The 24,945-nt window shown below is 39.3% G+C and overlaps 1 long non-coding RNA gene across 1 annotated transcript; it reads left to right on the top strand.

Moving 5' to 3' along the window:
- The first annotated feature begins 14,900 nt into the window (after positions 1-14,900).
- LOC141608882 (uncharacterized) lies at positions 14,901-17,116 on the top strand. The gene is made up of 3 exons (XR_012527037.1): positions 14,901-15,067; positions 15,180-15,252; positions 16,919-17,116. It is a non-coding gene; the product is annotated as an uncharacterized LOC141608882 (long non-coding RNA).
- The last annotated feature ends 7,829 nt before the right edge of the window (positions 17,117-24,945 follow it).

The following is a 24,945-nucleotide window of genomic DNA, read 5'->3' as shown; positions in this document are numbered from 1 at the left end:
GGGATCATTTTCGTTTGGATTCCTAAACTAACCTCTTGCTTTCTTATAGGCATTAGTGAGAGGCAGCAGCAATTGGTACTTGGAAAGTGGATGTTCACGTCATATGACGGGAAGTAGAAACCAATTTCTCTCACTAGAAGCCTACAATGGTGGCACCGTGACGTTTGGTGACAATAAGAAAGGTGAAATTATTGCAATCGGGAAGGTTGGTAAGTCATCGTCACAATGTGTCGACAAAGTGTTGCTTGTCAAAGGTTTAAAGCATAATCTCCTTAGCATATCTCAATTGTGTGATAATGGTAATATTGTTGAATTTTGTGCTAGTGAATGTCGTGTTTTAGATGGTAATACAAAGGAAGTTGTTCTAGAAGGAAAACATGTTAAAGATGTTTACTTGACTAATTTTTTTACATTGTCTAGTCGTACTATGTCTTGTAGGAGTTCTTTGAAAAAGAACGACCCATGGCTTTGGCATAAGAGATTAGGTCACGTAAATGCTAGAACATTGAACACCCTTAAGCGACTTGACTTAGTCGACGGCATTCCTAATATGAAATTTGACTTTAAAAGTTTGTGTGATGATTGTGCTAAGGGGAAGCAAGTAAGAAGCTCCTTTAAATCCAAAAAGTTCGTTAGTACACCTAAACCTCTTGAGTTACTTCATATTGATCTATGTGGTCCAATGCGTGTTAGAAGTAAAGGAGGTAGTCGTTTCTTATGTGTGATTGTTGACGATTTTTCACGATTTGTTTGGCTTCCCTATTTGAGTTCTAAAGATGAGGTATTTGATGAATTTTTAATTTGGTTGAAAAAGGTCCAAAACAAGTTTGATAAAAAGCTCATATCCTTGAGATGCGACTATGGAACCGAATTTGAAAATTCCTCATTTATTATTTATTGTGATGAGCACGGTATTAGCCATAACTTTTCTGCGCGTGCTACACCTCAACAAAACGGGGTTGTAGAGCGTATGAACCGTACACTTGAAAACATGGCTAGGACTATGCTCATTAGTAGTAAGTTGCCAAAGAATTATTGGGCCGAAGCCGTCAACACATCATGTCACATTTATAACCGTGTTATGATCCGAAAAATGCTTAACAAAACACCCTACGAGTTGCTTAAAGGAAGAAAGCCTAATTTATCCTATTTGAAATGCTTTGGAAGCAAATGTTTTGTTCACAACAATGGAAAGGAAAGGATAATTTGGATAAATTCGATGCTCGTAGTGATGAGGCCATATTTGTCGGTTATTCGGATCGTAGCAAAGCTTATAAAGTGTATAATAAACGAACCATGAAAATGGAAGAAAGTGTGCATGTCATATTTGATGAGTCTAGTCTTTTTCATTCTAATACACAGGAAGAGGATGATGAAGATGATGAGGACTATGAGCTTGGAATGATCCGACATGACATGGATGATGTACACGAGGAGAACGAACAAGAGGAGCTGAATCAACAGTCGGATCAACTGTTGATTGAAGGAACTGGCCAAGAGACAGGGGGAACAGAACCACTTGAACCACAAAATGAGGCTACGATATCCAGGGGGAATGAGGGTGCAGTTGAACAAAACGAACAAACAGAACCAAACCCTCAATCACAATATGAACCAGAACCAATAGTTGAGCGAAGTGTTGAGTCAGAACCCCAAGAAGCCTCACAATCCTTAATCATACCAAAGAAGTGGAAACACCAAAAATTTCACCCCCTTTCTAACTTGACCAGTGACTTGAATTCGGGAAGGAAAACAAGATCATCCCTCAATGATTTCTTTCCATCTCATGCGTTCCTCTCATAAATTGAACTGACGAACATCACCATGGCACTTGAAGATCCGAGTTGGGTGATGGAAATGCAAGAGGAACTTAATCAATTCAAAAGAAATGAGGTATGGCATCTTGTCCCTCGACCTACTGGTTGTACCGTGATCGGTACCAAATGGGTCTTTCGCAATGAGCTAGATGATTCGGGCAATATCGTAAGGAATAAAGCTAGACTAGTGGTGCAAGGATTTAAACAACAAGAAGGTACTGATTACAATGAAACCTTTGCACCAGTAGCTAGGCTTGAAGCCATACGTATACTCATAGCTTTTGCAGCTCACAAAGGCATCAAACCTTTTCAAATGGATGTCAAAATGGCTTTTCTAAATGGTTATTTAGAAGAAGAAGTCTTTGTGGAGCACCACCGGGTTTTATGAACAATGAATTTCCAAACCATGTTTTTAAATTGGACAAGGCGCTTTATGGTTTAAAACAGGCTCCAAGAGCTTGGTATGATCGCTTGTCAAAATTTCTTTTGGAAAATGGTTTTGTGCGTGGATCGCTGGATAAGACATTGTTCATAAAGTCACAGTGTGGTGAACTGTTGATTGTACAGATTTATGTCGATGACATAATATTTGCTGCAACGAATGAACTCCTTTATTTGTACTTTTCGGAACTAATGAAATCTGAGTTTGAGATGAGTATGATGGGAGAACTAGGTTTCTTCCTTGGGCTTCAAATCAAGCAAACTCAAGATGGTGTGATGATTCATCACCAAAAGTACATAAAAGAGATGCTATGTAAGTTCGGTATGACTAATTCTAAACCCTTCTCTACACCTATGGTTTCGTTCACAAAGCTTGACAAAGATGAGAATGGTAAGAAAGTTGATGAAACGATGTATCGAGGTATGATCGGTTCACTATTTTATTTGACCGCTAGTCGACCGGATATTTTATATAGTGTATGTTTATGTGCTCGTTTCCAAGCTAGTCCTAGAGAATCGCATTTCATTGCCGTAAAACGTATTCTTAGGTATTTGGCTGGAACGTCTAATTTGTATCTTTGGTATCCCTCACATTGTCCTTTTGAGCTTTTAGGATACTCGGATGCAGATTATGCCGGAAGCGTTGTTGATCGAAAGAGTACCTCCGGGATGGCTACTTTTTTAGGTCCGTGTTTGATCTCATGGGCGTCTAAGAAATAAAACACCGTTTCTCTTTCCACCGCTGAAAGCGAGTACGTAAGTGCCGCATTGTGTTGCGCGCAAGTTCTTTGGGTTCGACAACAACTAAGGGACTATGGTATTATCTTTGATTCAACTCCTATTTTTTGTGATAATACTAGTGCCATTAACATTTCAAAGAACCCTATACAACACTCAAGGACTAAGAATATTGACATAAGACATCATTTTTTACGTGATCATGTGGAAAAAGGTCAAATTCGTCTTAAATTTTGTCGAACGGAAGATCAAATAGCCGACATTTTTACAAAACCGCTTGAAAGAGAACAATTCTTAAAACTTCGGTTGGAAATTGGTTTGTTTTATTCCGCATAAAAGTTTATGACGACTTGCCCTCGATGATTGACTAGAGTAGATGTTTACATGTTTTTATAAGTGATTATGTGTTAGTATTACTCAATGAATTAAATGATTAATTTGCATGTAAATCCAATGGGTAAAGTAATTATTCACATGGAGCTACTCAATTACTATCTAACCATCAAATCTCACTTTCCCCATTACCCATGCCTACAGCCGCTTATACACCCAAAACCGGCTACACCCACCTTCCTCTCAACTAATCAAATAAAAAAGCCTAAAACACTATTCACCCACCTCGTTTACTACTTATATGAATTTTCAACTCTTAAATTATGACCTCCTTACTCACTTTCAAATATTTCAAAAAATTACATCTTCCCCAAATATTCTCCAAAATCGTCCTACACATCCCTCTTCCAACTGTCACTTTTACTTTCACTATAAGAATCATGCCTCCAAAATCAACTAAACCGAAAACTTTGAAGGAAATCTGAGACTCCTACAAGCCGAAAACTACCTCGGTTGAACCACAAATCGAAAGTCTTGGATCAAAATCTGTCCAAAATCAAAAACCACCAAAGAAACTTAGAGTCTTTGTACCAAATACCCCAATGAAAAGAAAGAAATCAGTTGCTAATCGTCCTAAGACAGCGGCCGAAGCTAGGAGATTCTCAAGTCGGGTGTTCAATCAAAAATTCGATTTGAATATGCCGCATGCAACCGAAACCGAGGGTGAAGAAGGAAGCTCACGGGTTGTTGGTGATGTTGATGATGATGGAAATCCAATCATTCAAGAAGTTGAGGAAGTTGATGTTGGTGTTGGTAAGAAAAGTGAAAAAGATGAGGAGATTGTTGATGAGGATGTCGAAAAGGAAGGAGAGAAAAACAGTGAGGAAAAGAAAAATGAAAGTGAAGAGGAGAATGAGGAAAACAATGAAAAAGAGAAAGAAAAGAGTGTGAAAAAATCAATTGAAAAAAGTGAGGAAAAAGAAAAGAGTGTTGAGAAAGTTGTGGAGAAATCGGTTGAGAAGGGCAATGGGAAATCGAAATCGAAATCAAAATCGAAATCGAAGAGAAGTGTTGGTAGTGATGGGAATTTGAAGGATGTGGTTGGTAATAAAAGGAGAAAAAGGAGAGGCAAAACCGTGAGTGAGGCAACGGTTGTGGAAACAGAAATTGACACGGAGAAATTAAATGTCGTCTCCAATGATGATGAGTTGTTCAAGGAGGAAGCCGTTCCTAAACCGAAAGGCAAAGCAAAGAGAGTGTCCGCTCGGGTTAACTCAAGGAAAAGAAAAGTGGAGGAAATGGCAAAGGAAGTCGATGAATCGAATGGTGCTATGATTGCTATTGAGCAACCTCTTGATGAGAACAAGTCCAAGGCACTCGAGATTCTTCATGGTTATCGTTTTCCTAAGGCGATCTTTGATTGTTGCAAGCATGTCATCCAAGGGAACTTTAAATTGGGCCGTCTCCATGAACTCGAATGGTATGATTCGTCCCCCGCTTTTACATTCTTTAAAGATGCAATTCATGCACAAAAGTGGGAGAGTCTTCTTAATCTCTATAACCGAGTTTATTTAGCGGAGATTGTTCAATTTTATACTACGGTTAAAGTCGGTGTCCAATCGGGTAGTCTTACCGCCGTTATCAATAACAAACCCTTGTGTCTCAATGTTGAAATTGTCGGGAAATTACTCGGTATTTCTACAACCGGGTTGTCCTCATTTCCTAAGGGTGGTTGGCCGACTATTGATGGTATAAGTTCTTTGACCGTCACAAAGTTTCTAAGTCCCAAAGCTACGTCCCTTATCACACTTAAGCCGAGAGAAATCAAAATAAGCCACCGGTTCTTTTTCAATTTCATTTATCGAACCTTGATTCCATGTAATGAGAGCCGTGGTGAGTGTGGTGTGCTAGACAAGTGGTTGATTTATTATCTTGCTAAACATTGTCAAATTAACCTACCCGCTTTGATGTTCTTTCAAATTGATCATCTTGCTAAGATTGTTGAAAAGCGTAAGGTTGATAGTTCCACCGTGTTAGCATATGGGATGTGGTTATCGGCCATTTTAGAGAAAATGGATATTGAAAATTTATGGTGATAAACTTGCTCGTATTTGGTCGGGTATGAAGGCTACGGATGTCTCCTCCTCCTCTATGCAATCGTCTTCCTTGACACGTCTCACTAGGATGTTAAAGCCTTGTTGGATCTCCAACATGCTCAAATGAGTGAGATTGCGGGTCTTCATTTGGAAATGTCGGATTTTGCGTAAGGAACTCAAGGAGGTTAAGGGTCAAAATGAAGAACTCTTGGAGATGGTTCACGGGTTAGTTGGAGAAGAGGATACCGATGAAGTTGATGCTTGATCTCTTGCTCATAGCCGTGCCTAGCCTATGTCGTATGTCATACCAAGACTTTTGCCATAACCAAGCCTATTGCCTTAATAAAAAAAAAAGCCTTTCTAATTCCTTTTTACCTTGGCTTTGTGTTTGTGATAATTTTCTAATATTGGTTATGTTGTTAGTTGTTGAACAATTTATTTTGTATAACTCTAATCCTTATTTAGACTTGTGTTCTTCCTATTTGATGATGTCAAGAGGGGGAAGTTGTTTAAAATTGCAGGTGGTAATTCAATGACTCTTAGGCTTGCATACACCGTAACTATGTTTACTTGACGATAATATGTTCTACCTAGGCTAACGAAAAATTTGACTAATTTTCAATAACCATGTACTTATGCATCTTATTTTGATCATGTTTTGACTGGTTAACCTTGACCATGGATTAAGGGGGAATTGCACACTCAATTTTATTTGTCTTGCCATCATCAAAGGGGAAAATTGAAGAAACCCAATTTGATTAAGTTAGTGTTGATGATGCCTTAAGAAAAATTAATCTCATTGTTATTTAATTGTTTGCCTCTTAAGTTTAATCATGTATCATGAAGCTCCAATTGTCAATTCAAGGTTATCAAGAATGTTATCATGAAAATCAAAGATGAAGATTGTCATTAGTGCTAATGTCATGTGTTGTAAGGTGATCGTTTAACTCGAATTTACGTCTAGGTGCAAAAACAACAGTTCAGTCAACTGTTAATTAAGACTCGTCTTTGAAAGAAATATTTTGAAAATATTTGAATCTTTGTTAAAGTGCTTTCAATGTTCACAAATGTTTTCTGGAAATATTTTGAACTCTTTTAAAGAAAATTAAGCTTTCAATGTCTTGCTAAGGAGTTTGCTTGCACAATAAGACACTTACCATAAACGGGTTGTTTGCTTTTACATTTATGGAAATGTTTATGGTTCCCATAAACACAATCATTTATGCTTGTTTCTTGTTGAAAAACCCATTCCATTTTTGTGTGTATGCACAATCTGATTTCTTGCAATCTTAGGCACCGATTTCTTGAGGAAGAATACTCGGTTTCTTGGAGAGAATTCGAATGGCTTGTGCATGTTGCCCAAGCAAACTACTTACAATATTTTAATCACCTGTGCTTATGAGTGTAAGATATTTTAATGTGTAATGTATACTACTTGGATATTATAAATAGCTTGCTTAATTCATTTTTACAAGTGTGCAACAAACGAGTTTTAAACAGAAAAAGACTTAAGCTTTCAATCGAGTAAATTAACTTTGCAAAACCGTTTATCATTTCAAAATCTTTGAATCATTTTGCAAGTTTGTTTTCTTATCTTTTGAGTCTTTTATTGAGTTTGTTGTTGCACCTAGTCGTTTAATCGTGTTCAAGGATCCTGTGTTTTGTTCTTAAACTTTATCTCCTCCGTTCAATTGAGTGATCAACATTGAGATAAGTGGAGTCTTGTAACAACCGGGTAGAACCAAACAAGTCTTAGGATAGAGTTATCCTTAAGCATGAAGTCTTCGAAGCGGAGTAGCTTTTGAGCATGAAGTCTTTCGGCGGAGTAGCCCAAAGCAAAAGTCTTATTGCGGAGTAGCTTTAAGCAAGGAGTCTTTCGGCGGAGTAGCCCAAAGCAAAAGTCTTGGAAGTGGAGTAGCTTTTAAGCATTAGCAACCGGAGTAGATTGGGGAGTTGTTTTATTATTCGGGGTGGTCTTAGTTTGTATGAGTTTACTTCTGAGAGGTTTAATAAAATAGCGTTGGACGTAGGTCGCGGAGTAGTGACTGAACCAGTTTTTAAAAACCTCGTTTGTCGTGTCTATTTCATTTTATTTCCGCTGCACACTCTACTCACATTTTTATCTACGGAACCAACTGTTGAGTACACTGTAACTTCTGCTTGCTGAATCGTTGTTGAATACTTCTAACTCTCTAGTTCTAAGTATCGACTTCTCCTTTCATCTAAGCATTGTTTAAAGTATTTATGAGTTTTAAAAGAAGCTTTCATTAAGCTTAAATTTTTAAATAGACACCTAATTCACCCCCTCCCCCTCTTAGGTGCTCTTGCCCGTGACTCTTCAAATATGTACCATATTATCTTCTAATTAGAGATAAAGTCACAGAAGTAAAAAACATATCCAATACAGATATATATATTGAGTTAAAAGAGTCCAGTTTTTTCAATTACTAAGTTAATACGAAGGATAGGAATTACGAAGGATAGGTATTACTACGTACATTCAAGGCTTCATATTTTTTATTAGGATTATTTGTGCTCTTTCATTTGTGTAATCATGGTTAATCATTGTAGGCTATATGTCTACAATTGGTTCTTAGTCCTATAGTTCTTATGTTCTTTGCTTTTGTTGTACTCTTTAATGTGTATTTATGAGATGATGAAAGCCGTACGTTATTGATGACATTTATTTCATTTTTCTATTGTTATAAGTTGAAGTTTTTAATTTCTACCGAGTATAATTTTAAGTGAAGCTAATTTCGAAGTATAGAAATAATTATTTGATTTCTTTTTGTTTTTAATAAACATGTTATCTACATCCATTCCGTCAATAAAGGTATGACTTATGAGTTTTTCTTTCATTATATACAAAATATTGAGAGATTATCAAATATAACTGTATATAATTACCTCTATGTAGTAATCTATTTATTCTTCACATAATAAGTAGCGGGATCAAGGTTGTGAGGCGGTTTAACTTGGTGATTACTCTTCATTACCACAATAGATTCAATAACTAAGTATAATATTTTGTATTGCAATTATGTTACAAAATTAAGTTTGTATATTCATGCAATAGGATATTATGCACTTCAATACGGTTAAAAATTTGGTGTTGAAAGAGCAATACCTTGAAAATTCCATCAAAGTTTGGAGTTTGTTTTTAACGTACAACGTTTATGGGGCATCTTCGATTTTTATTATTTTCCCACCCTCAACTCTTGACGTTCAGTTATTAATCTTTTAATTTTCTGCTACATACGATTCTTATCAAATATGCGATGTCGTTAAACATGCATATAATAGTGATGGACATCTTGCATTAGTAAAGAAAAATTTAGGATACCAAGATTTAATTACATTCAAGAGCAACTGCGTTTATTTATTGTCACATATAACCCATACCTAAACGATACGAAATTACTTATTTGGCTTTGAGTTTTTGTTTTAACATGTTTTCAATTACCGAGATGACAGCCAAATGGGCTTAAATAGGGTAAGTTTAATAAATTTGCATGTTCACTTTATTCGAAAACTCCCTTGACATTAAAAGAGCCTACAATCTTGGGACTTACTGATGTGACCATTATTTGAGCATATTTAGTCTCCTAATTGAGCCTATTTTGCATACTATTATAACATTCCATAGCCATTTTATCCGTCAAATGCTTTCTATTTTGCTTTCCTAGTGCATTTCGTATGTTTTGTAGGAAAGAAGATAATAAGGCGGAAATTCCCGTCTTTCGTGCGTATTCGGAAGCTATTTGACAATGTTCGATGGACTAGTATGAAGAGGAAGCGAGAACTAAAGACCAATCCTACAAAGAATAAAAAGAAAGTGAAGAAAAGGGATTCTGCCACAGAAGACGAGCGGCTTGTACACAAGACGCCCGTCTTGAAGTGACAACCCGAGCGTCCAAGCAACAAAGACGCCCGGATTCCCCCAAAGAATCCGAGCGGATTCCCACGAAGACGCCCGTGCACCACCTCATGAATCCGCGCGTCTTCCTCCCTGGACGGACGGACCGCGACATCTTCCGCCAAGATGCCCATCCTTCCAAAAAGACTAGCGTTTCCCTGCTTAAAACTCAAAAGTGTAATTACTAATTTAGCCTTAGTTAACCTAATGAATCCCTACTATAAATACCCCATTTGTAATAATCAAAAGGGGGATCTCTCTTAGCTAGAAACAAATCCTTCTTTAGATTAGATTAGGAGAAGATTAGAATAGATTACTCTTTAATCTTTCCACAAATTACACATTAATCTCTCCTTAATTATTGTTCAAGTTTATCAGTCAAGTTTATTATTGGGTAATTGAAGACTATTGGGTTATTATTGGAGGATTGACAACCCTTCATCAATCAATCAAGTTTCTTCTATTATTCTTTGCTTTATTATTTGACCATCTCAAGTTTGGTATAATTTCTTTACCCTTTTATCTTTATTGTTCATTTCCTCATTCTATTATCATGTTTATACTTGTTGTGATGATTGACACCATTAATGACATGTTTCCCATGATAATGAGTGAGTAGTCTTTTAGCTAGGATTAGTGGGTAATTAGGGGAAACCAACATGGGATTGATTCATGCTTAATCTAATATGTTCACATGATTAAATTGCTTGCTTGTTGTGATGTCAACTTTATGCACATGTTATATTTGATGAAATGCTAAGCCTATGAATCCTTGCATTTTTACCCATCTCTTATCTACTCAACTTGACTTGTAAGATATAAACCAACTCGAGTCTTGTTAGACCATGCATAGAAGTTGAATAGGAGGAAAGTAAGTCGACTTGTAGGTGTTGTACAATCTAATCGATTCGGCTCCGGGACCCAACTCATCCTATGAACCGTAAGACATAAACCAACTCGGTTCCTCCACAACATTAATTGCTTGCAACTTTGTGAACATGTTTGTATGATCAACTCCCATGAATCCCTTATGAACCCATGACATCCTAGCACTTTTAATCAATTGTTTACATCCTTCCTTTTATTACTTGTTTTACCTTATTGTTTGCATTAGTCTAGACACAACTACAAACCCAAACAAATTGTGACACTAGCATAAATTGAGATAGATAGACTTAGAACCCAAAGCACACCGTCCCATGGATCGACCTCGACTTACCACTAACTAGTAGTTTGTTGAGTATTATAAATGTGTTTTGATTAGGTGTACAACGACACGCCCACGATCAAAATGGCGTCGTTGCCGGGGATGGTGCTATATGATTAAGTTCTTACTTGTTTGTCTATTTTAATTTTGCTTTCACCTTGAGGAACTTGTTCCTCAAGGATTGTTCTTACCATCTTTGTGTAGTTTCCATGCTTGTAGTTGTTTCCTTGTCTTAACTATGATGGCTCAAGACTTGACTTATGGAGTATGTGGTGGATCTTTTGAGTATGACTATGGGTATGGGGAGTTTGAGGAGCAAGTCAACACAAACCTACCTTAGAACTCATACAATGAAAATCCTAACTACTACCCCCAAATTTTCCAACCAAAACACTCACATCCAATATCCACAACAACCACCTACCCAATACCCACTTCATAATGAGTTTCAATTGCCACAATACAACTACTTTCACACTTACCCACAACAAGAAGATGAACCCATTCAAAATATGATTCTCCAAATGATGGGAGATCAACAAAACTTCTTCAAACAAATGCTAGAGGAGAGCCAAAAGAGGGATAATGTTCTTCAAGGCATTGTTGCCCAAGGTGAGGATTTGGAGATTCAAATTACCCAATTGAAAGAATCCCAAGCAATCACTCTCCACCGTTCTTTGGACATTGAGCATGAATGCGAATTTGAAGTAGTAACTTTTGATATGGAAAATAAGAAATGGGAAGAGCCAACCTCCTTGAGCTCTTGTGACTATTAAAGTGTTGTGTTCGATGAGGAAGACCTGAGGTTGAGTAAGCCAAGTACTCTTAGCCTTTGTGAGTATGAGGGTGTGTCCTTTGAAGTGAATGTTGAGACATTGGAGAAAGAGTTAAATGAAGCCCCCATTTATGATTCGTATGAAGATAGCGACAATGATGATGAACCTAACGGATGGACTCATAATATCACCTTGCTTGAGGAGCCTATCCTGGAGATATTTGAGATACCCTATCATGATGAAGAACGTCCTTCCCTTATTCCTCATGAAGACCACTTGACACCTATCATAGAGCCAATGATCATTGAAGAAGACATGGTAGACCTTCTTCAAAAGGCCAAAGTATCGTACAAAAGCTACTTGGTGAAAAAGCTCAAAGAGAAAATTGCTCGTGAAGCCACTTGTGGAGATTTGGCACCCACAATGACAACTTCTAAGGAACTTGATCATCAAAGTCATGAAGATTCTCCTTCCACCTTGGAAGGATTAAAAAATCAAAATGCTATCATCATCACCAAAATTGAAGAAGAAGTTGGTAAGTGGAAGTCTACGGATGAAAATGAACCACACTTCATGCCTAGTGTTGATAAGAATCATGGGCTTGTTTATTGGAAGCATTGGGAAAGCACTAATGCCGAGGACGAAGCAAAAGAAAGAACATATTACAAGCTTCCTTGGCCAAATTTCATATTCAAATGGAGCAACCCATACTTGTGTTTATTTGGAGCTTGTTCACAAGCTTTTGATCTCTTATTAAGAGCCTTGAGCTCTATGGACAAGAATTTCTACAATTTGAACTAGTTTGGTGGAGTCCTATCTTAAACCACCATTTGTAAGATATTTCTTGGACCCTTTACTTTGTATAATATTGTAAATTCTTGCATTTGCATTTGATTTCTTGCATGAGAGTAGGGAGAGAGAGAGAGAGTCTTCTTACATTTTTATTGAGCAAATTTCAGAAAAAGATAAGGAGGAATAACAAATCAGTGAAAGGATAGAATTATGCAAAGAAAAGAAAGAAAAAGAAGAAACGAAGCTGAAGACGGCCGTCCCGAGGCCTGGACGCCCGTCCAGGGCCCTCGTCAAACAACTGGTTGACACTATCTCAGAATCCAAGCGGATTTAGCGCAAGACGCCCGTCCTAAGAGAAGACGCTCGTATTCTCCACGGGACGCCGGTCCTGAATGTCATCGAAACTGCCAGGGAATCCGAGCGGATTTTTGAGAAGACGCCCGTCCCGAGGAAGACGCTCGTCCCAATGCAGAAGACGCCTGTCTTCTTCCTGCTCCAAAATTAGCTGAAGCCCTGTCTTAAAATCCGCGCAGATTTGAAGGAAGACGCCCGTCTTCTACAAGCTAATGACGCCCGTCCCGCAGCGAAGACGCTCGGATTGGGCCTTTTTCTCGAACAATCCGGCCAGGTCCCACCCTTATCCGCCCGGATTCCCTTATTCTTCTATAAAATCACCCCTTTCTCCCTCATTTCTTCACCTTATCTAACCCTAAAACACTCATCTCCATCCTCCAAAACACTCCCCCCACATCAAAAGCCAACAAAACCCCCATTTCCTCAACTTCAAGATGATGAACCTCAAGGGCAAGGCTAAGAAGTTGGTTGAATCCACCGGAAGGAAACGCAAGGGATCATCCTCATCAACTCCGCGAGAGGTAGCGCTACCAAGGAACTTCCATCCCATAATGAGGGGAGGAATTGAACAACTTGAGTACTTCCAAGAGGTGCTTTTCGAATCCGATGACCACCGCAAGAACTTTGTCAAATTGCTAGGTAAGAACTATGAACCCACTCAATTTATAGATACTAGGGTGTTGGAAGTCCTTAGGATAAGGTACCCTACCGAGATGTTCTTTAATGGCCTAGGGATTGGAAAACTTTTCAATGCCCATGAGGAGACGTACCTTAGTCTCACCCTTGAATTTTTAAGTAGCCTTCGCATTGTAATGAATACTCGAACAACTGTGGGCATGGAGTTTAGGTTGTGCAACCTAGAACATAGTCTTTCACTTGATCAATTTGCCTACATTTTAAGTCTTGAAGTGCCCACCAACTTTACCGATAAACCCGATAAGTTTGATGTGGACCAACTTTGGAGGGCTATTTCCGGGAGGAATTTTACCGGTCTAAAGCAATGTTATACCTTCGCCATCAAACATCCGGTGATTCGAATCACCGAGCGCTTGCCGGTACCACCAATGGGAGGTACGAATAAGATAGGTGTACTCTCATTGATTTAACTTTTCTTGAGTCCTATTTGAATGTTCGAGGGACGAGGCGCTATAACTTCAACACACCCCTTGAGATACTTACTAGGTTTCATGATTTTGCTCAAGGTACCACCCAACTCAAGACCTTCGTAATGCGAGGTCTAATTACTATTTTGGCCAACTACCTTTGCCCCGGGTTCAATGCCCGTGGGACCTATACTCCTCTTGAGGGGAGGACTTTGATTGATGAGCACATCGTCTTCAACCATCACCGGTGGTGCAACTACACCCAGGAAGGGAGTGTAGAATGGTACACCAAAGGATGCACCTCAATCATCCTTGAGGGTTGGAGAATACCGGGCATCGACCCAAGATTGAGCCCATATTCGCCTCCACCAAGCTACCTCCTTGATATCCAAATTCTCGACAATCTCCCTCAAAGAGAAGAGCCACCCCGCCAACAACAAGTACCTCGTGGGATACCGGGAAGGCCTATTCGCCCACCTTCCTATGTGCCTATCCCACCATACCCTATCCCTCATACCAAATTTGAACCGAAAATCCCCAATACCCCGGGTATTAATGATTTGATGGCACTCATGAATAGAGTGGACCTCGGGGTACATGAAGGGAGGGTCGACAACTACTTGGCCCTTTATCCCCAATACTATAACATGGCTCAACAAGGGTATGTTGACCCTAATGGCCCTTTGCCCTCTTGGACACAACCGCAACACTTGTTCCCTAATCAAGGGAACCAAGCTTGGGATCGCGACGGCGGAGAGCATTCTAGCCAAGGTGGAGAGTACTCGGGTCAAGGAGGAGAGTTTGACCAAGAAGGGTATTGAGGCCAAGCAAGAGGGCATGACCAAGCCGGGAGCTCTCACCAATATGGTTACCAATATGAGGAGGATGACGAGTGAAAGAGGCCTACCTCACCACCTCCATTTGTATGATACCCCTCTCTCCCCCTCTCTTTTGTACATACATTGCATTTAGTGTAGCTTTCGCATGCATTTGTTGTAACACCCGCGAATTTTCTATTTTAGCAATTATAATTTAATTAACCGTTCCATTGTCTTATTTACATTTTTAAATTATTTAATTTCATTATTAAATATGATTTCTATAGATATTATATTTTTAAAGCTTAAGTTATACAAAATAAATATTTTGGTCGGATAATAATGATAATAATAATATTAATTCCCGTCTTGAGTTATAGTGGGCTTGAGACGAAAATCCTAGTGGAAAACCGACTCAATTTGAGTTGTTGGGCTTTTAATAACCTATGGGCCTTTTCTCCTTCTCTTTTCTTTTCATAAAACCCTCAACTAAACCCTCACAACTCCATCTCCCTCACTCCTAAATTCTGAAATTCCCAACAAACACACAACTACAACACCATTGTTACACAACTTCCACCTCCTTCACTAATTTGGCCATAAAACCTTCATTTCTCATCGGTTTTCAACGATTTTCGCGTCTACCTCTTCCTCTCATCGCCCTCCTTCTTTCTAGGTAAGAAAAGATCCGACTTTCCTCTATTAATGGGGCTGTCGAACCAATTTCTCATGGTACCCCTTTTTCTAGTTTCGATTTTTAGTCTTATTTTGTGTTTTCTTATGTTTAGGAGAAAGGTTAGTTGACCCGGAAGTGGATTCTTGAAAGGTAGACGAGTCTTTTGTGGATTTAAGTGCAAAAAGGTAACGGTGATGGGTTACTCGACTTTATGTTAAAATTGTGTGATTTGTGTAGTATTAGACTCATATGATTGTTAAATTTGGTGTCTTTCATGACTTGTGGTGAATTGATGTTGATTAGAATACTTGTATGACATTTCTCACATGTTTGATGGCAAGTTCCAATCTTTATTGTCTTTGATCCGTATTGGTTGAATTTCTATCTCAATTATGTTGTTTTTCATGGTTAGAATCATGTTAGGACAGGTAAATAATTGTTGTGGAACGATTTGTGGTTGTTTGCAAATGATTTGAGAGACGATTTTGGCGATTCACGCGTACAGTGGGTCTCAGCCGGTTGACCGGCCGCCGGCCCCCTGACCGGCTGGGAACCCCCGTATGTTGTTTCACTTTTCAAAATATGTCGTGGGTCTCAGTAGGTTGACCGCCGCCGGCCCCTGACCAGTGGGAACCCCCGTAACTTTTGGCCTTTTTACAATTTTTCAAAAAATGAACCATGGGTCTCGGTAGGTTGACCGCCGCCGCCCATGACCGGCCTGGGAACCCCCTGTAAGTTTTAATGTTTGCCTGGAGTCCCAGTAGGTGGACCGCCGCCGCCCCCGACCGGTGAGACCCCTCTGAGTGCTTTTCTTCGCCTATAACCTATATTAACTAATGATTTACACATGCATCTTTCCATGATTGATAAGTGGTCAATTTATAACATGTTTACGGGATGATCATGCAACTATTGTTACTCGTATTTGTGACCGGAGTGTGACGGTTTACATTGTGTGACTACTCGACATTCCTTATTTATTTGCCCTCGGACATTGGGTCACGATTAGGTGCCATTGTTTCCGAGTTGGGCTATCTTCCTTCCGCCTCTTCGGACCTTGGGGTACGGTTAGGTACCATTGTTCCGATTTGGGGTTACTCGACCTTGGGGCACGGCTAGGTGTCATGGATCGAGTCTTGGATACGATTTGGGATTGTATGTCGAATCGGGTGTCGTCCATCCCGAGAGTCTGGCCAGATTTAGACTAGGACCGTATTATGATCGTCGTCCTACCAGGAGGTTGGAGTCTACGGGTTTGTCTTGTTTGAGTCAAAGCCTTTGTAAATGTCTTGCTTGTTACGGTCATTGGTGTGTTCTTATATACGAGAGTGCACGTCTTCTATGATTGTTTGTGAGAGTCTTGGTCCTATCGGATACTAGTGGTGAGATGCAAGCCCCTAGTTGCGATATGATCGCCGGGATTGATGTTTCCATCCGTTCTTATGGTGAGATGCAAGCCATAAGTATGAATGTGACGTTAGTAGCCACGTCCCGTGCTATGGTTGTTAAGAGGTTTTCAAGTAATGGCTATGGTTTCTATCCATGTATTTTCTATTCAATTGATCCGTCGTTTACCTCCTTCACATGATTCGATGCCTAATCTCACATACATGTTTTGCTACCTTGAAAGCATGTTTAATATGATGTACCATGCCTATCTCTTTAAGAATGCAATATGCCTATCTCATTATGATTATCGTTTGTATTCCCTTGTTCATTATTAGTCAAGTATGATGTATGATCAATATGTTTAATTAAGTTCTTGCTTATATGCATTTCGACATATTGTGGCTGGGAGAACCCTGAGTTACTCCCCACTGACTGTGGCGTTCATGTTTACATGAATGACAGGTTTGTGATGCAGATTATGGGGAAGACGTGTGAGCTAGCGAGAACGTTGAACCTTGGACCTTAGTTATAGTTTGCTTAGACTCACCTATCGTTAGACTTGTGTTTATTCGTGGGATATCTTTTCCCCAACGCACTTGTTTTAAATTGTAAAACTTAATTATCTTTCTTTTCATTTTGTTTGATCACTTATGGTGGATTTCGCACTTTAAACTTTTAAAGGTTTTAAAAATACCTTATTTTTCCGCTTAGATTCAATAGTCCTTTGGATGCCCTATCGAGGGGTGTCACAGTTGGTATCAGAGCATATGTTGCTCCCGACGCACACACGTGTACCCCGAATTTAACCTTGAACTTGACCTTGAATAATGAATGAGAGATGGGTAGAATTAAGGACCTAAGTTGGTAGTCTCTTTGTGCATGCTACTTGTTAGGTGCTAACATGGTTGACTCTTTTGGTGTCTTGAGAAGATGGTACGACCAACCAAGGTGGAGAATACTATCATGGAAGCCCTTACTCTAATTCTTCGGAATCAACGGAATGCCAATGCTCAAGTGAATCATCGCCCTACCCGTCGGGGCAAGAGACCCTTTGTGCCCTCACCTTCATCACCTTCTAGCAAGAAGAGGTTGGTGCCGAGAGTCCAAGGACAAAGAGTACAAGACCATGGAGGACAAGAGCCAATAGTGCAAGAGCCAAAAGGACAAGTCCCTACATCTACTAATAGGCTTAGGGAGAACCGCAAGTGCTTCAAGTGTGGGCAAGCTTATCACCCCGGGATTGGATGCTATGATATGCCCTTGAAGTGTTACCATTGCAAGAAGCCCGGACATCTCTTCAAGAATTGCCCCGAGAAGAAGATTACTCCTCCTCTCCCTCATGCTCCGGATGTCGGGCCAAGGAGAGTCATTCTTGTTGAGAATTAAGTCAGAACCGCCGTTCCCCCCGACACCGTTATGGGTGTGTTTTCTAGCCTTGATCCACCTTTCCTTACTTTTATCCCGTGATGCTCATCCTTCCTTTCTAAACTCTCTGTTGCTTTACCTTTGAAGCTAGTTTGGTACCCACCCGACCTATTCTTCGTTTTTGTTCCTCCTTACATAACATCTTGCATATGGATCTCCTTCTCTTGAAGAATGTCTTTACCGTCTTGAAGATGCCTCCCTCTCTTCGAGCACCTTGTCATATTCCCTTGTCTTTGTGCTTCTATGCCTTTCGCAACTCTCATTCCATATCTTAGGAGTTGTCTTTGTACCTTTTCTCCTTATAATGCCCCTCGTGTATACCTTCATCTTTGCCTTATGGATGTTAACTTCGGTCGGATAAGTTGGCTTTTGTGGAGTTTGTTTGTGTTTTGACCCTTAACCCCGGTTTTGAGAGGTCGTGATGTCCGAAAGACTTAGGTAATGTGATGATAAATACTTAGTGATTCTTATACCTAGTTCCTTGTCCAAGTGAGTATAATTGATTGGTGGATTCTTTGTGTTAGGAATGAGTTGCCTATGTGATTAAAGTTATAGAACTTGACTTTGTTGTTTATGGTTGAGATTTGAAAGCTTAGTAGGTTGAGCGTCGTCACCTTAGGAGTAAACATGAGATAAATTTATGATAGGATCTTGGAAGAAAACCCATTTTTAGATGTTAATGATTCCGTATAGATTGGTGATGCGATTTGATGTTAGTTGTCCCTTGAGAATTTTGTTGAGAAGTCTTTGTTAATTCTTTCTTTGGTTTTTAAAACATTGAGGTTGTGTCAAGTACTTGAGATAAATGGGTGCTTTTATACTTGAGTGGTAGATTTGCTTTAGGGAAATTCTAATATGTGATAAGATAGGTGTAAGAGGTATCTAACCGTTTTGTCAACCCTTAAGCGAGCGTTTATTTTACCTTGACACTTGTTTTGGGACTTGGTCGTTTTGTTATAAAGGTTCAATACCCTACTAGGCGTGACCTTGTTAGAGAGAACTTCAAGTCCTAGGAAGCGTGTGGGTTAAGCCTTGAAATCCCCCTTCGTGTCTTTAATCATCTTCCTTCCCTTCGTTCACACCTTGATTAGATTTAATTCTTAAGTATAAAAGTTACTTGTCGTTTCTTTGCCTTGAATGCCTCTCTAATCTTGATGTCTCTTACTGGTGTTAACTAGTTACCTTTACTATTGACTCCTTTAATCTCACACCTCGTCATGTTCATGTATCCCCTTGAAATTTCCTATCATTTCTTGACCTAGTTATTACTCTTTGTTTCTTTAGTGGAGTGATGGCATTGTTGGCTATGTTGTAGAGTGAGTGAGATGCTCTTTGAGGATCCTTTGTGAACCTTGATTTCGTCAAAATTGGATTAGTGGAACTTGAGTTGAGTTGGGTAGGAAAAATTGTATGACAAACCTATTTACTTTTGGTTGGTGGTCTTTTTTATTTGGGAAATGTGATCATCTATTCTTGTGAATTCGGGTGTGAATAAGATTTTGGTTTGGAGTGTTAGAAAGTATAAAGACCTTGAGATGTTGACCTTTGATTGAGGATTTTACCATAGTGAGAACTCCTAGTAGTCGATAGTTGGTTATGTGTGTAACTCTTTTAGTAGTTTTGATCTTGTCTCGTGGAAATCGTTTATAGATGATTTATATTTTAGAGTTATGGAATCACAATTGTGGTGGAGTGACTTGACCCACGGGGTAGCATAGGAGTAAAGTGTGAGTATTTTGAGGAAATTATTGGGAGTTATATGGTTATGAGTTTTGTGGTTAGGAAGTTTTCGGAACCGTTCAGGATGATATTGTTGTTTGAGACTTGAGTGCCTGGCATTTCCTTGCTGTTTAAATTCCTTCCTTCCTTAAGCATTAGCATGTCCGTTCATACCTCTCTTCCTCGATTCATCGTGCTCCTCCTTTAAATTTGATACTCGTAACTTGTGAAATTCAATCTTTGATATCCTTGTAGATTCGATTTCAACTCTTCTCCTAGGTAGTTCATCATAGCTCTTTTGTTGGTTAAGTTTGAACCCTCTTAGCGTACTTTGTTTTCATGATATCTAAGTTCTTTTCAATTCATAAAATTTCTAAACATTTTAAACTACCATTTTGATCCATGGTTAAAAGTTTATGTTACTCTTACAAAACCCTACCTATTTTTAAAGGTTTGAAAATGAGAACTTGATTTAGGTCTCCTTTTGTTCTACGAGCATAACTTCCTTTTATTGATTTTAATTGCTAAACCCGAGTTACTTTTAACTTTGCTCAATTTATAACTAGCTTGAATCTACTTATGATTTCGTTGTCAAGAGTTTAATATTATATTTTCAGGAATTTGACTTCCTTTTGAATTTAGAAATGAAGCCTTTATTTCTATTTGACCTTTGCGAAAGAAAATTTGAGTGAATTGCCTTTTCCTTTTGATTTTGACGTTGATCGGATGTTAGAACTCGTTATTTGAAACGTTTAATAACTTGTTCTGCGCTTGTCGGCGAATGATTTTTGTTCTAAATTTGTCTTGGACTTGGAAAGTTAGCGTTCTTGTGTGCACGACAAGAGCAATTTCGTTCCATGGATGAGACTTATACTTTTGAAAACTCTTCATTTATGTTTTTGAAAGTATTTTGATTTTCGATTTATACAAATGATTTGCTTTTGACCATATCTTCGATTTGGAATGTGATGTTCTTGAATGCGCAACGAGAGCATTTTCGTTCCTTTGATGAGAATCTGGTTCTGTCGGAAAATTTTATTTGAGACTTCTGAAAGGATTTTGATTCTTACGATAAGTAACCTTTTGAATGTTTTGGTTACCGATTTCAAAATTCCGGTTTTATTTTATATGACATTTCATTTCCATTTTCAAGTTTCGAGGACGAAACTTTTTAAAAGATGGGGTGATTGTAACACCCGCGAATTTTCTATTTTGGCAATTATAATTTAATTAACCGTTCCATTGTCTTATTTACATTTTTAAATTATTTAATTTCATTATTAAATATGATTTCTATAGATATTATATTTTTAAAGCTTAAGTTATACAAAATAAATATTTTGGTCGGATAATAATGATAATAATAATATTAATTCCCGTCTTGAGTTATAGTGGGCTTGAGACGAAAATCCTAGTGGAAAACCGACTCAATTTGAGTTGTTGGGCTTTTAATAACCTATGGGCCTTTTCTCCTTCTCTTTTCTTTTCATAAAACCCTCAACTAAACCCTCACAACTCCATCTCCCTCACTCCTAAATTCTGAAATTCCCAACAAACACACAACTACAACACCATTGTTACACAACTTCCACCTCCTTCACTAATTTGGCCATAAAACCTTCATTTCTCATCGGTTTTCAACGATTTTCGCGTCTACCTCTTCCTCTCATCGCCCTCCTTCTTTCTAGGTAAGAAAAGATCCGACTTTCCTCTATTAATGGGGCTGTCGAGCCAATTTCTCATGGTACCCCTTTTTCTAGTTTCGATTTTTAGTCTTATTTTGTGTTTTCTTATGTTTAGGAGAAAGGTTAGTTGACCCGGAAGTGGATTCTTGAAAGGTAGACGAGTCTTTTGTGGATTTAAGTGCAAAAAGGTAACGGTGATGGGTTACTCGACTTTATGTTAAAATTGTGTGATTTGTGTAGTATTAGACTCATATGATTGTTAAATTTGGTGTCTTTCATGACTTGTGGTGAATTGATGTTGATTAGAATACTTGTATGACATTTCTCACATGTTTGATGGCAAGTTCCAATCTTTATTGTCTTTGATCCGTATTGGTTGAATTTCTATCTCAATTATGTTGTTTTTCATGGTTAGAATCATGTTAGGACATGTAAATAATTGTTGTGGAACGATTTGTGGTTGTTTGCAAATGATTTGAGAGACGATTTTGGCGATTCACGCGTACAGTGGGTCTCAGCCGGTTGACCGGCCGCCGGCCCCCTGACCGGCTGGGAACCCCCTGTATGTTGTTTCACTTTTCAAAATATGTCGTGGGTCTCCCGGTTGACGCCGCCGCCCCCGACCACTGGAACCCCCGTAACTTTTGGCCTTTTACAATTTTTCAAAAAATGAACCATGGGTCTCGGTAGGTTGACCGGCCGCCGCCCACCGACCGGCTGGGAACCCCCGTAAGTTTTAATGTTTGCACGGAGTCCCAGCCGGTGGACCGCCGCCGCCCCCGACGGTGAGACCCCTCTCGAGTGCTTTTCTTCGCCTATAACCTATATTAACTAATGATTTACACATGCATCTTTCCATGATTGATAAGTGGTCAATTTATAACATGTTTACGGGATGATCATGCAACTATTGTTACTCGTATTTGTGACCGGAGTGTGACGGTTTACATTGTGTGACTACTCGACATTCCTTATTTATTTGCCCTCGGACATTGGGTCACGATTAGGTGCCATTGTTTCCGAGTTGGGCTATCTTCCTTCCGCCTCTTCGGACCTTGGGGTACGGTTAGGTACCATTGTTCCGATTTGGGGTTACTCGACCTTGGGGCACGGCTAGGTGTCATGGATCGAGTCTTGGATACGATTTGGGATTGTATGTCGAATCGGGTGTCGTCCATCCCGAGAGTCGGCGGCAGATTTAGACTAGGACCGTATTATGATCGTCGTCCTACCAGGAGGTTGGAGTCTACGGGTTTGTCTTGTTTGAGTCAAAGCCTTTGTAAATGTCTTGCTTGTTACGGTCATTGGTGTGTTCTTATATACGAGAGTGCACGTCTTCTATGATTGTTTGTGAGAGTCTTGGTCCTATCGGATACTAGTGGTGAGATGCAAGCCCCTAGTTGCGATATGATCGCCGGGATTGATGTTTCCATCCGTTCTTATGGTGAGATGCAAGCCATAAGTATGAATGTGACGTTAGTAGCCACGTCCCGTGCTATGGTTGTTAAGAGGTTTTCAAGTAATGGCTATGGTTTCTATCCATGTATTTTCTATTCAATTGATCCGTCGTTTACCTCCTTCACATGATTCGATGCCTAATCTCACATACATGTTTTGCTACCTTGAAAGCATGTTTAATATGATGTACCATGCCTATCTCTTTAAGAATGCAATATGCCTATCTCATTATGATTATCGTTTGTATTCCCTTGTTCATTATTAGTCAAGTATGATGTATGATCAATATGTTTAATTAAGTTCTTGCTTATATGCATTTCGACATATTGTGGTGGGAGAACCCGAGTTACTCCCCACCGACCGTGGCGTTCATGTTTACATGAATGACGGGTTTGTGATGCAGATTATGGGGAAGACGTGTGAGCTAGCGAGAACGTTGAACCTTGGACCTTAGTTATAGTTTGCTTAGACTCACCTATCGTTAGACTTGTGTTTATTCGTGGGATATCTTTTCCCAACGCACTTGTTTTTAATTGTAAAACTTAATTATCTTTCTTTTCATTTTGTTTGATCACTTATGGTGGATTTCGCACTTTAAACTTTTAAAGGTTTTAAAAATACCTTATTTTTCCGCTTAGATTCAATAGTCCTTTGGATGCCCTATCGAGGGGTGTCACAGTTGGTATCAGAGCATATGTTGCTCCCGACGCACACACGTGTACCCCGAATTTAACCTTGAACTTGACCTTGAATAATGAATGAGAGATGGGTAGAATTAAGGACCTAAGTTGGTAGTCTCTTTGTGCATGCTACTTGTTAGGTGCTAACATGGTTGACTCTTTTGGTGTCTTGAGAAGATGGTACGACCAACCAAGGTGGAGAATACTATCATGGAAGCCCTTACTCTAATTCTTCGGAATCAACGGAATGCCAATGCTCAAGTGAATCATCGCCCTACCCGTCGGGGCAAGAGACCCTTTGTGCCCTCACCTTCATCACCTTCTAGCAAGAAGAGGTTGGTGCCGAGAGTCCAAGGACAAAGAGTACAAGACCATGGAGGACAAGAGCCAATAGTGCAAGAGCCAAAAGGACAAGTCCCTACATCTACTAATAGGCTTAGGGAGAACCGCAAGTGCTTCAAGTGTGGGCAAGCTTATCACCCCGGGATTGGATGCTATGATATGCCCTTGAAGTGTTACCATTGCAAGAAGCCCGGACATCTCTTCAAGAATTGCCCCGAGAAGAAGATTACTCCTCCTCTCCCTCATGCTCCGGATGTCGGGCCAAGGAGAGTCATTCTTGTTGAGAATTAAGTCAGAACCGCCGTTCCCCCCGACACCGTTATGGGTGTGTTTTCTAGCCTTGATCCACCTTTCCTTACTTTTATCCCGTGATGCTCATCCTTCCTTTCTAAACTCTCTGTTGCTTTACCTTTGAAGCTAGTTTGGTACCCACCCGACCTATTCTTCGTTTTTGTTCCTCCTTACATAACATCTTGCATATGGATCTCCTTCTCTTGAAGAATGTCTTTACCGTCTTGAAGATGCCTCCCTCTCTTCGAGCACCTTGTCATATTCCCTTGTCTTTGTGCTTCTATGCCTTTCGCAACTCTCATTCCATATCTTAGGAGTTGTCTTTGTACCTTTTCTCCTTATAATGCCCCTCGTGTATACCTTCATCTTTGCCTTATGGATGTTAACTTCGGTCGGATAAGTTGGCTTTTGTGGAGTTTGTTTGTGTTTTGACCCTTAACCCCAGTTTTGAGAAGTCGTGATGTCCGAAAGACTTAGGTAATGTGATGATAAATACTTAGTGATTCTTATACCTAGTTCCTTGTCCAAGTGAGTATAATTGATTGGTGGATTCTTTGTGTTAGGAATGAGTTGCCTATGTGATTAAAGTTATAGAACTTGACTTTGTTGTTTATGGTTGAGATTTGAAAGCTTAGTAGGTTGAGCGTCGTCACCTTAGGAGTAAACATGAGATAAATTTATGATAGGATCTTGGAAGAAAACCCATTTTTAGATGTTAATGATTCCGTATAGATTGGTGATGCGATTTGATGTTAGTTGTCCCTTGAGAATTTTGTTGAGAAGTCTTTGTTAATTCTTTCTTTGGTTTTTAAAACATTGAGGTTGTGTCAAGTACTTGAGATAAATGGGTGCTTTTATACTTGAGTGGTAGATTTGCTTTAGGGAAATT

This window comes from Silene latifolia, chromosome 10 (assembly GCF_048544455.1).
Source record: "Silene latifolia isolate original U9 population chromosome 10, ASM4854445v1, whole genome shotgun sequence".
NCBI classification, from domain to species: domain Eukaryota; kingdom Viridiplantae; phylum Streptophyta; class Magnoliopsida; order Caryophyllales; family Caryophyllaceae; genus Silene; species Silene latifolia.
The sequence above is the reverse complement of the archived record's forward strand: the minus strand, read 5'-3'. Positions and strand labels throughout refer to the sequence as shown.